This window comes from Helobdella robusta, assembly GCF_000326865.2.
Source record: "Helobdella robusta unplaced genomic scaffold HELROscaffold_15, whole genome shotgun sequence".
In the NCBI taxonomy this organism is placed as follows: domain Eukaryota; kingdom Metazoa; phylum Annelida; class Clitellata; order Rhynchobdellida; family Glossiphoniidae; genus Helobdella; species Helobdella robusta.
The window spans coordinates 2,126,717-2,141,593 of record NW_008703839.1 but is presented as its reverse complement, the minus strand read 5'-3'; positions in this window follow the sequence as shown (position 1 = coordinate 2,141,593).

The following is a 14,877-nucleotide window of genomic DNA, read 5'->3' as shown; positions in this document are numbered from 1 at the left end:
GACTCAGCTTAAAACATGAGCATGATGAAGTTCTGACGTTCAACGTCCATTCATTAGTCCTTTTTGAAAAAAAAACTCATTCAGCCTTGTTATTTTAATTTGAACAAAGTGAATGTTTTTGTTCGTGATGGTGGTATATATTTGGAGTGAACGGAGAATACACAGCACGCACACTCACGCACACACACAACCGACAGAAGCACCATGGTGAGGTCTGAGGTGATCCCCTGTTTCCCTGTTTACAACGATGAACATATTTCAACGATCAAATTTTCTTTTAAACAAAACCTGCCTTCAATTTGAAAGACACATCAATAATGTAAACGTTCGTTGTTGTGCGAAGGCGTTTGTGTGTGTGTCTGTATGAGGGTGTGTGTGTGTGTGTGTGTGTGTGTGGGTCTGTGTGTGTGTGTGGTGTCTATGTGTGAGTCTGTGTGTGTGGTGTGTGTGTGTGTTCGCATATATATTGGAATGTAGTTACTATGTGTTTTTGTTTGTGTGCATGTGCATAACAATGTGTTGTTGTTTGTGTGCGTGAGTGCATATGTGTTGTATATATGTATGTATTGTTGGCGAGTAATGATATTTTTTTCATTATATTTATAATATATGTTGTGATATTTCTTATGAATAAATAAAGAAACAACCAGAGCAGGACACATACACTCACCTTTCACTCAAAATTGATTGTAGCATACATGAATATTCATAAATATACATACATGCATGTTAGATGTACGTTCGTTTGTACAAGAAAGGTTCTACAAATTTTCACGAATTTATTAAGCCACGTATAAGGTATATATCAAACATTTTTAAAGCATTAACCACCCGACACTTCGTTCACCGCTTCTTTTTCACTCGAAGTGTTTTCATCAATTTTGCATTACGTGTCGGCAGGCTTTAAAACATTAACAACCCTGACTGACCATTAACTGAAAATGAGATACAATGCATCGTGCACGCGAACACGAACGAAAAATCAACACACAACTGCTATGACGTTTTCACCTAGCACACATTTTCATTTATTCATTCATTCATTCGTTCGTTCGTTCGTTCATACGTTCATTCATTCATTCATTCATTCATTCATTCATTCATTCGTTCGTTCGTTCGTTCGTTCATTCATTTATTTATATTTTTCCACCAACACACGCACTGACATACGCACAGCACATTCTTAAACTCCTAATAGTTTTTAGAAACACCAAATACTTTCAAATAATATTTTAAAATAAAAATCTGAGAAAAATTAATATTAAAAGCATTTTTAAATTCCAACATCTAAAAATAATTATTCAAACCGTGGAGCGTATCAAATAAACATCTCTAAAAGGAGGCAACTTGCCTGCCTGGCGAGAATAAGTATCTAGTACAGAATGAATAATTATCAACTGAAGTGGAAAATAGTTCATTGCACAGTTGGAACATAACAATTACACTCAACGCAAGCATAAACATCAAATTAATAAATATATATTTAAATTTAGAAAAGACAATCTATATTAAAGATGTCAACCTAAACATGTCAACCAAAGATGTCAACCTATCTACGGATCATTTCAATATCCGTTAGCATCTGCTTGACATGATGTTACGTAACGTTCTGGAATCTCGCAAAAATTTCATTTATAGCTTCACTTAGTTAACAGATTTGTAATTTTTAAAAATATGTGATTTATAACTCATTATAAGTAGTAAACATTCAAATTATTTTATGTTTCTTACAAGAAAAATAGGCCGAAAAAGAAAAAAAAACAAACAAGAAAACTCACTTTTTTATAACGTTCAATATTTTTGGAATTTTTTATATATGATGAACTTTCATCTAAAAAATCTAAATGACCAAATACGCCAGCAGTCTTGTACAAACCATTTATCAATCTATCCATCCATCCATTCATTTATGCAACAACCAATTCATCTCGCTGCTATTCCATCCAAACAATCCATCCAACTATTCATCAGAATCATCTATTATTCCATTTAACCATCAATTCATCCAATTATTTGTATATCCAACTTTCCATCCATCCATTCACCCATCCATCCACACAACCAGCTAGCCATCCAATAATAATAAAGCGAAACTCATCATAAATCATAAGCCGCAGATATAAAAAAAATTCTACACAATTAACATTCAATGATTGACGATCTACTACTACTTTCGTTATTATTACTATTAGTATTTTATTATTATTACTATTATTATTATTATTATTTTTACTACTTTCGTTATTATCACTACTACTATTCAAATAGGAAATGTTTTACAAAGCTACTCTTGCACTTTTGTTACCAACAATAACGTTTTTGGAAGAACAACTACGGCACTCACCATCATGATACATGCATCGTATCGTAACTGTATTGAATAGTTTTATACTTAAAATTACTTTCAATTACCGCTTCAGTTAAATAATTTGGATAATAAATCATTCAACACATTTTTTGGCCGGGCTTGTATGCGTCTGTAGGAAAGTTAAGTGGAACGTCAATCAAACAGAACTGTCACGTGACTGACGTACCATGCAAAAAAAAGAAAATCGAAACTATTTTTTCAACATTTTTCAATATAGCAACAACGCAACAACGACAGCACAACAATGACAACAGCGGAGCATCAACTTAGCAATAACACACAACATCAAATTAATATCAACAACAACATTAACACAGAACAACAACAACAACATTAATGCAGAACAGAACATCAACTCTAAATAATAACAACAACTCATAATAACAACAATGCAATGATACCAACACACGAAACCAACTTAACAGTACAAACAAGTTAATTAAAAAAAACATGATTGGTAAAATCGCATTTAAAATCTAACTAACTTAGGTTAAATACAACCAATTAAAAACACGATGCTTACCAAAAATACATCATCTTCCATACTACAACATACCTACAAGAAATAAATGGACAGACAAACAAAGCCACACAGATAGCAACACACAATCACATCAACACAACAACAACAATTAGGAAACAAATTCATCAATAGTGTTTATATTCAGTTGGAATATGAACGGTTCGGAAACTTTATCAATGTCCACAAAATTTATCAAAACAACAAAAACTGGTAAGAAAATGCACTAAACTGATGGAAATGAAATAGTGGTAATTGTGAATAATGAGACGATTTAAGAAGGAACAAAATTATATAAACGACTACAACAAAGTAACAACCACAACAGCATAACAACATGAACAATACAAGACAACTACAACAACCAACAGAACAATCAAAACATAACAACACTAAACAACCACAGCAACAACATAAGCAACACTAAACAATCACAACACCAACACATCAATCACAACATCATAACAACATCAACAGCACTCGAGACAGCGAGCAAGCACATGCAGCAGCAACAACAACAACAACAACAACAACAGCAATAACAACAACAGCAGCAACAACAATAGCAAGAAAGACTTCCTCTTATTCTCAGTTAAGCGCTTCTAGAAATCATTTATATAGACTGCTTTATGTTGTGCATTCTCTCGGAATCGAACCCATAACATAGGGCCATATAAGCGAACCATTTGACAACGCGATTAGTTGCAATGAGATTTACTGTTTGTCTTATTGTTTGTACGTATCTTCAAAGGTGCTTTTAATGTTTCGTCATTTTTTATTAGATCCGCTTTTGTTTTCTCAAGTCCGTTTTTATCCCTCTTATCAATCAACAATCCAACCGACAGTCATTCAGCCAACCAACCAACTGACCAACCATCCAATAAACTAGCTAATGAAACAACCAACCAACTGACCAACCATCTAATAAACAAGCTAATGAACCAACCAACCAACTGACCAACCATCCAATAAAATAGCTAATGAACCAACCAACCAACCCGTCAGCCGACCATCTAACCAGCTAACCAATAAACCTGCCAACCAACTAACTAGCCAACGAATCAGGCATACAAACAACCAATCAACCAACCAGTCAACCAACCAATTGGCCAGCTAACTAAAATCTCTGAAGTGTGGTTTTATTTGATCACGTGGTTGACATAATTTTTGTGATCAGTTGGATTATAATTCATTATTTTCTGTTGACTGGTTACGCGAGTAGATGTATGTGCATACATAAATTATACATCATGTGGTATGAAACCTGTGTGTGTGTGCTTGTGTGTGTGTGTGTGTGTTTGTGCCACACCGCGTTTTATCATTGAAATTCACTTATATATAATATATATATCACATATAAATAAATTCGTAAATATAAACTCATGCGATTAGAAGCACCGATAAACGCCATATCAAATAAGCACATTTTGCACACGTGGTGAATTAATTAAATATTTAGCATCATAAATCACACACAACCTAAGTAGGTATTATTCTACACGTGCTCCAGTTTATCATCGATCGTGCTATAATTTTAATATATTACATTACCCAATATATGTATCCTGGAAACTTGATAATTTTATATATTTATTAACGAATTCAAAAAAATTGTTGGAGCATTTTAATATGTACATCATTCTCTTTTTTATTTTCATATTAATTTCAGTCTTTTTGATTAGAAGATATTCAAATAAAGTCAAATAACTGTTTGATAATGGCTTATAATTTATATATATATATATATATATATATATATATATATATATATATATATATATATATATATATATTATATATGTATTTATATCCAACGCTAGAAATTTTGTAGATTTCATAAATTACTGAATATATTTAAATATATAATATATATATATATATATAAGAGAAAAAAGGAAAGAGAGAGAGTTAATAAATAATTTACTTTACATCCTAATTAATGAATAAATAAGTTTTATTCGATGAAATTATCCTTATAGGATATGTTCATCAGTCCTAAAGAGATCTTCGAATTTGTTTTAACGGTACAGAGTCACTATTCAATGTACCTAACTTCTGTAACATCGTTAACATTGTTAAAACTCGAAGAATTAAAAGGATTTACACTGATGGTTTTTTTTATTTGCACAATCCGCCATTTTTTTATTTCCCTCAGAATCTGAACAAAAAATTTTTATATCGAGAATCGTTCATTTTTAGATATTCATATTGGCAAACAACTGCACCATCTTTGAACAACAACAACTGTTTTGATTTAATTTATTTACAAAATCGAGCGTTCTTCAAAACTGAAATTTAAAATGAAACTGAAAAGAAGATAAAACTGTAACTCAAACTAGAACTCAAATTGGCTTTGCAAAACTAAATACAAACTTAAACTGAACAGTTTAACAACACAAGTTCTGACTGAACATATTATCACCACGTTTTTGAATGTACGAACGTATGTATACATGTGTATGTGTGTGTGTATTTATGTATGTATGTGTATGTGTGTGTTTGTGTGTGTGGTGTGTGTGTGTGTGTGTATCTGTGTATGTTGGCATTTATGTACACGTAGAAATATGAAGTGATTAGATGATTGGAGATATAGCGTCGGATGAATACAATAATGAATGCGGGTATAATACGATTCCTTCCCAAGAATTTTTTTTAAGAATTTTTATGAGAATTATCTTTTGTTATTAGGATATGAAATCCCTTGCTTTGTAGTTGATAGCTAATAAAATTGAAAAAATTTAATTAGATGATTAAAATTTTGAAAACAAATTAATGGAAAATTTTGCAATTTTTCTTCAAACAAACTACCCACACATCTTTCTAGCAAACATGTACCAGCACATGTATGTGTTTGTATAACCGTGCACGCATACATACACAACAAACACATATCCACGATCAATATTGTGCATATTTATGTGCAATATATGCTCTGTTTGCGCCCATGTATGTGTCTATGCATGTCTAATTTTCATTAATTTATGTATTCATGTATATTTATTTTAACTGTTACATATTTCACTGTACAATAGACGTATCAGATTTACATAAATATTTAAATCATTGTGTCTTATAATATTCAATATTGTTATGAATATATGCTAATTATACGAATAGGATATATATCAAGATATATAAGATACACATAAATCAATTTATGTGCCTAGGTGAGTTGGTTTATTGCTCCATAATAAATTCCAACAGTTCGCATCATTGTATGTTATGTAGGTACTGCACCTATGTATAGGTTTCTATGTTCGTATGCCTGCAGATTCATGAAATTTTCATTCTGCTCAAGTCCGTGCAAATATGTAAAACACAGACATTCAAGTGAGAATATATAAAACATTGTGTCTATATAAACATTAAAATAATTTCATGCAAATAAACCAGTTGATATATTTTTGCACGGGGCACCACATTGGTCAGTGCGGTGGTGTAGGGTCAAGTGTATCGAGTTGTCGGGACATCATTCTGCAGGTAGGACTGGATTTAAGGTGGGGGGGGTTGGAGATAAATCCCTCCCACCATACCATGAAATAGAAAAATGTTTGATAATTTGTAACATATTTTCACATCATAATGTGGTATTTTCTAAATTTTATAATAACGGGTCTATTGGAGAGTAACTGGAATGTAATCCTTCGTCTATCCATAATCAAAATATTTTTAGAAAACCTTATTCAATGTAATACTGTGGTTGATTTTGTGATAGAATTAAATATTGTAGTAGAGTAACTTTAATATAATAACTCTGGCTGATTTTAAGATTGAATTAATTGAATAATGTAGAAAATGAAGAAAAAGTTTGTCTTAAACTTGGCAAATTATCCACCCACCGTAAAGTTTTGGATCGGTCACGGTCTGCAGGAAGTGGTCATTCATTACTAATTACAAATTAAGTTGAGAATCTTTTAAACATTTATTCATCAAGTAGTCGAATTAAATTTTTTCATTTTTACGTTGGATTAAAGTTGCGAAATACCAGCGTGATATGAAGATTACTAAAAATAGAAATAAATCAAAAAAATTTTAATACAAAAAATAATTACCGGGTTTCCTATCATCGTTCTATTTTTCATCATAAATGACATATTAGCAACATTACGATGCAGTCAATCAGCACTTGTTTAAAAAAGAGTTGGAAGCTAAATTTTGAATGCACTGTATTCCATTGAACGGACGATAGCACGGGTGGACATTAAAGAAGTTTAACGTTAAACAAGGTTCCTGACCAGAAAGATATGCACAATAATGCCGCCGTCCATAGTGTACTAGGTTTGTAACATAATCATAAAACTTCTATCTCTGGCATAAAAAATTTATTTACGTCCAATCTTACCTACTAAAAAGAAAGCGATAAAGTGAGATTTATAGGCGAGATGCAAAATTTAAATAGATGTTTTTATGGCACACTTAAATGACTTAACTAACGTTTAATTGAAATGTTTCATGGCTCTCAAAGGAATTAATCTTATTTAAAGGTGGATGCATTTCTTTATGCGAATGAGCTAATGTATGTGTGTTTGGTGTACGTGTCTGTATGTTTAGTGTATGTGTGTGTATGTGTGTTTGTGCCACCAATGTGTGGTGTTCACGTGATTATATTTGATATTTTATATTTGTGTGTGACTTGTCTGAAATGTATGTTTATCGGCTTGAGGCATGCCTATTTGAGGGTTTTTTGAATCTGTTGGTAGGTGGGTTCGTTATTATCATGGAAGTTTTTGTTCTGTAAAAAAGAAACTCCGATGACAGGGAATTGTACAATATGCATAGCATAAAAACATACATGAAACAAAAAAATCTTTAAGACAACAAATGAACAAACATACGCGTTTAGTCTGTGTTTGTATGTGTAAGTTGAATCAAGATATATATATATATAGATGTATATGTATATATACATATACATATATGTATATATAAATATACATTAATAATTTATACGTTATATGTACTCATCATTCAGACATATTTAAAATTATATTTTAATTTTGACTTTTTAAGATAATATTTTTATGTCTTCAAAAATTTTGACTACAAAAAATATTTAATTACACCAAGCGAATTATTTTTCACTACCATTAACACTTGTTATATCTTCGTATTGCCCGTTGTACTCCCGCGTCAGTCATCCGCCCAAAGACTTGAACGTTCATCATGTTTAAACTCGATACAGTAACAAACAATACGTCAAACATGTTTTAAAAATTAAAAAGCGAAATGTTTAGAAAATTAAAAAAACAAAATGTTTTGAAAATACTTTAAAAAAGTAAAAAGTATAAATGAGGGCAATTTGTGAGGCTTGCGAGGAGTTACGAATGTCCACACCAGTTGTCCAGGCAGACTCTCGCCACATTCATCGCTTAGAAACTTGAAAACACTAAAGTGGAACCTCCCCGTTTTCGCTGTGTCGTCAAGCCACTTTCCTCTCCTTAACTCCCACTGTTTGCATTGTGTCACATCACACACGCAGTGCATGTGCGTGCATCCGACGAGGAACTTCAGGAATGGTTGCATGAACGTGTGCGTGTCTGTACATTTAACAAGTGCATTTTTAAAGACGATGTAATGTTATTCGCATGCACGTGTGCGTGTCTGTTCGTTTGTCAATGGCAGAATTTTTGCGACTTTCATATATATGACTGTATCTGTAAGCTAATAATGGTTTTGCTTAGTTTCATTGTATCTGTACGAACCAGTTTGATCTGATGTGTAGTTGTGTTATTGTTGCACAATTATGTTTGGGAATGTGTTGACCAGTTGTTGTCCTTGTGAATGTACTTATATATATTTCATGAGCATATGCCTAATATGTGGATAAATATGTGGATAAATAGATAAATATGTGGATGTGAACCAAAAAGAAGTAGTGTTGATCACTTGTTTATTCATATCCCCACCGACTCACAACCATCTCTACATCTTCATCGTCACTCATGTAGGTACCAAAATGGAAGTTAACAAGTCAGAAGGGGAGTGAACAAATTAATTCATCGAGCGAATTAATTAATTAAAAAATAGTTCACATATTTAAAATGATCGTCCTTCAGTTTGTAATTGCTTGCAGTGATTTACGTTATGGTTGGTCTTTTTCCACAATTTATCTAAAGATTTGTTCAAAACATTTTAAAAATTTTATTAATTTTGTACGTCTCTGCATCAGTCTGGCAGCTGGTAACGACACGCAATCACTCAGTCCAGTTGTAGGTAGTTGGTAGGTTTGCTTTCTTTCTGAATAATGGTTTCTGTTCAATAAAATCAAAACAGTTCGTAAAAAAAAATCACTGACTGAAAGAAAAATGGATGAAGAAGAAAAAAGAAAGAGAACAATGGAAGGAGAGAGAAAAAAAGGAAGTATGTAGAAGTGACAGAAAAGAGAATAAGGAGATAGAGATAGAGAGAGAATGAAAAAAAAAGTGTAAAAGAGAGAGAAAGAGAGAGAGAAAGAAATGAAGGCACGAGAGTTTATAAATTACTGATGCATTATAGAAGATATCGTGGGATTGATTTATTGACCAGTCGGTATAAAAATAGCAACACAGGAATGAATGAACGAACGAAATAATGAAGAAAGAATAGAATAAAAATACGTAAAAATGATAGAATGAAAGAAGAAAAAAAGGTGAAAGAATAAAGTGAGAAAAAGGTGAAGTATTAATGAACGAAGAAATGAAGGCATAAAAAAATAAATAAAACATGCGGGCCAATGTACGTTTTTCTAAGTCCATTCAGTGCAACTAGGAAGAAAAAGATGATAATTTTCAACATTATTATTAGATTTGATTCTAATTCTAGTTGCTCAAATAATTCAAAAAAAAAAGAAATGATGATGACTATCATAATTATTATTATTATTTGATTTGGTTTTGGTTGGTCAAATAATTCTACTCTGATCTAGCAGTTGAACTGAGTTCAAGCAAACATCACCTCCGAGTAGGTGACCTTGTATCATTTCAATTTGGATCTTTAACCTTCACCTTCCCCACACTCAACACACATACACACACACTCACACACGCACACACACACACTCACACACACACATTCACACACACACATACACATTGGCATCATAATATTATTTACATGATACTTACGGATTGAAACATGCAAACACTGAACATTTGTAAACGTTATCGTAACAATCATCATCATTTTTATTTTTCATTGTTCATCATAAACGTATTCAAAGTTGCCAATAAAGTTTTTACTCGGTTTTGTAACCATCATAATGATCGCTACTTTTTTATCTTCCATTATCATCGTTATAATTTTTATTTACTTCGTTGTCATCATCGCTGTCATCATCATCATATCTTCTTCCTCCATCATCATCGTCATCATAATCATAATATTGTCGTCATCATATCATCGTTGTCATCCTCATCATACCATCGTCATCATCACCACATCATCGCCATCATCATCATCATCACTGCAAACGTCATCCAGCTAATCTCCTCATCATCATATCGGCAAATCGATTGTGGTCCTTGATAACTTTCCTTTGTTTCACAAGGCACGAAATTATGTAAGTGCGTGACAATATGACTTTGATATGTTTAGGTGTGTGAGAGTAGGTGTGGATGTTGTGTGTTTGTGTTGTTGTGTTTGTACGTGTGTGTGTATGCGTGAGTATGTTTCTATGTGTGTGTTTTTATGTAATTGTACTGCAAGTTTGTACGCGCGTAAGTATGTTCCTGTTCGATTGTTTGTACGTGCACTTTTTCAATGTTTGTGTGAACATGAACAGTATAGAAACAGACGTTCATTTGTGCGCGGTTGTTTCAGTGTGTATGAACATTGGGAAGGATGTTTGTTGTTCTAACCATCTTTTTGACAACCGATTAATATTGGAATCCTTGAAAAGTTCAAAATCGTTTCAAAGGTTTGTAAGGTTATAAAGTTTTCAATAACATTTTTCATCTATTTTTTATTTACAACCCAATTTGAAGTGCATTTTGAGTAACGATGAATAGTTGAGTGAAATCTCGGCAATGATGAAGCAGGATGTGATCGGACATGCACTCTCAATGAATGCAGCACCGTCCATCAGGCCACTTACCACACGTGTCATTTCCTCATTTCATTCCTCTTCTTTCATTCCTCTTCTTTCATTCCTCCTCTTTCACTTTTCTATTTTCATTTTTCTTTTTTTCTTTCATTCCTCCTCTTTCATTTTTTTTCATTCTTCTTTTTTTATTACACTTCTTTCATTCCTCTTCGTTCATTCCTCTTTTTTCATTCCTCTTCTTTTGTTTCATTCCACCTTTCACCCTTCTCCACTTTCATTCCTTTTCCTTCATCAATCTACTTTCTTTCATTCTAATTCTTTTTTCAATTATTCTTTGTTTTCGTCATCACCTCGTTCAAATAAAATTATTTTAAGTTCAAGTGGGATTTAAAAAAAAATTTAATCTAAAATATTTTCATGCAATTGAAATGAAAAAAATTGTTAGCGAAATTTCTTACATTTTGTGCGTCGAAGTGCCAGTGAAAATGGTTTGAAAAATTATTTTTATCATTATTGATTGTGCGCTACTGTTGTTACTGATGCTGCTTCTACTACTACTACTACTACTCTCTATACTACTACTACTACTACTACTACTACTACTACTACTACTACTACTACTACTACTACTACTACTACTACTACTACTACTACTACCTCTAACAATAATAATATTAAAAATAATAATAATATTATTATTAATACGTTTGTTATTATTGTTATCATATTTTTTTTTATATAATAGAAATATTGTCAACATTATTATTTTCCATTATTATTGACGATGTGCTCGTTCAATACTAAAATTAGCCCTATGAACAAACTCGTCGTCATCGTCGTCACTACCATTGCCACCACCAACAACAACAACAACAACAACATAGTCGTTATGGGAACATGGAAATAGCCTGCGTGTGTTTTTATATTATCCTAACAACATTCTGACTCCATCATTTTCCGGTTGACTGGCATCACGTGACGTGCAGGCAAGCGGAAGTGAATGCGATTTGTCGTTCTATGTAGTTGTTCGCTGTTCTTTGTTGCAGACGTTTGTTGGTCGTTTCTGATTGTAGTTGTTGTTTGTTCTTCGTTTTAAACGCTTGTAATTTGATTTTCAGTGTTTTCAGTTATTCTAAACGTTTTCGCCGTTTAGGAGAAAAAATCTATTTTGTAGATTTTGTTGTCTACATTTCTGTGTGCTATGGTACATGTTGGCTGTTATGTGTAAGTTTATACATGGTCCCTGGTGGCATTCGTGATTGTTCAGACATTCAGGCAGTTTATAATTACACAATTCTAAAGACGTTACAGTAGCAACACTATGAGCAGAGAAACAAAATAATTGTCAAAAACTTGGACTGGATGACAATTTATTTATTTTAATAATACATTTTTGTTTTTGTCGCTATAAAAACAGAATGTTGATGAGGAGAATGCTTCTTCTTTTGGAGCGATGATTTTCCATTCTTCCTCTTGTCACATTTCTTATTATCTTCAACGTATCTCTTTTCTTTCTTTCTAATAGCCAGGTTGACCGACACAAATTAACGATGAAACACTCAAAATAGAAATAATTAATTAATTTAACTTTGGAAACATGACATTTCAAACATCAACAGACGACAACAGACAAAACCTCAAAAACTAACGAACATCAACCAATCGAATAACATCAGTTTGCAATCACGTAATAAAACGTACAGTTTTATATATCCAACACACACAACAACACACACAACAACACAAAACACCAACACACATACAATACACACTCAACAACAACACACACACAACAACAACACACATACAACACACAACAACATACACACACGCGAAGAACAGCATCACGGTCGTCAATATTAAGAACGCCAACAATATTGATGAAATGAATCATCGGTAGCGTACACACGCACACGCGCACATCTAATACGATACCCACACACACACCCACACACACACGCACACACACACATCACACGTCACGAACCAAACATAACAAGGTATTTACGATTTTTCAATATCCGATTGGCAAGCTGACTGATTGATTGATTAATTTCTTGTTCTGCAGATATGTGCCAATCGATAGCACATACATTTTATTGACCGTCATTAACTCATAACACATCCCGCCATATTTCTCTTCCTAGCAATGTTTTTTCAGTATTTCTATTTGATATCAATCAACAATTCTTTACAATGTTTCCAAGTTTTTTTTATTCCAGTTTATTTTTTATTAAAATTTTTTTACTTTAAAATTATTTTATTATTCATCCAGCCGCAGCCATATCTATGGAGTGAAGAATGATAGGATGGGATTTAGATAGGGTCAGCCAGCAAATCATGATCTAACGCGATTGTTGCAGGATTAAAATTCAGGAAAAATTTGGTATAAATTATTGTTGAGAAACACCAGGCACATTTCTTCTTGTGAATGTTGGATGGGGATGAAACAACTCTGCAATGTTAACGCTCAGTGTGATTCAGTTAAAGTGCTCTTCGAATTTTATTCATCCAAGATTTTTTAAAAACTAAAATTTCACGAAAATGTACAAAAAAGTTTGCTTGCATGCATTCATGTGCGAATCTAACAACAAAATAACAACAACAACAACGACGACGACGATGACGACAACGACAACAACGACAACACTGTCAGTACAATGACGTCATCATTGATGTAAACATCTGCCTAATTATCGTCAGCATCAAATCAAACTTAATGTCATAATCACAATCGTTATAATATATGACATCATAATGGTCATTGTCAATAGCGTCATTCATTCTTATCATCATCATCAGCATCATCATCATCATCATCATCATCATCGTTAGCGTTATTTCCACCATTGATTATTTCATCAATATGATCAGCCTTATCAACGTAGCCATTTATCAATATAACCATCACATCATCATCATCAACAACAACATGACCGTCAATCATCATTGCCATCACCATCAGCTACATAACCATCACATTATTTTCAATGTAATCATCATCATTATTATTGTTATCATCACATCATCATCATTGTCATCACCGTCAACAATATAACCATCCCATCGTTATCATCACCAGCTTTATGAACGTCAGCATTTTATCATTAATATTCGTGCCACCTATATCGTCCCATTCATACCTTCTATGTCCCTCGTCATGGATTGCATCAACATCATCTTATCATCATAATCAGTGTCATCATTCGCTCTGTAATCACCGTTAATATTATCCTAATCATCAATATCACCATCGTTGTAGTCGTCTTCATCTTCAGTAACATTATCATCATCAACAACAACGTCGTCATCATTATGGTGAACATTATCACCAGCATCATTATCAGCATCATCATCATCATCAGTACAACATCATCTGAAACATCGTCATCATCACCATCAACGACATCGTCAACATCATCAGTAACTTTCGGTCCTCCATCATAATAAAATGATGAAATCACACAACGCGTTCGATGTGCATCAGCAGCAGAAGTAGCAGCAGTAGCAGATATAATGTCCTAATTAAATATGCATGCATGTAAACAGCAGACATGACGTAGTTAGACGCGCAAGTATTAAAATTTCCTTTCGCTAATCTCATTGCATCATACAATTAAATTATGCACATTAAATAATGATAATGTGGTCGTGCTTTTCATGAATATTTATGATATGATAATGTAGGCGGGTTCGTTATAAATATTAATGCGATAGGGTGCACGTGATCGTTGTGCAGTCTCAACCTTTAACTAACAATGGAATGAAACAGAAGCAAAACATGCTACACTCATTCAAAATTTCATCTTATCAGTCTTGAACTTGTTGACTGATTTTCTACCTCTAAATTTCTGACTTCTTATGATATATGAGAAATATATCGTTATAGATATTTCCAAAAACTGATATTTAGATCCTTTTTTATCTTACTTTAGACCTTTTACTAATATTTCTTTTATCTCTAGAATA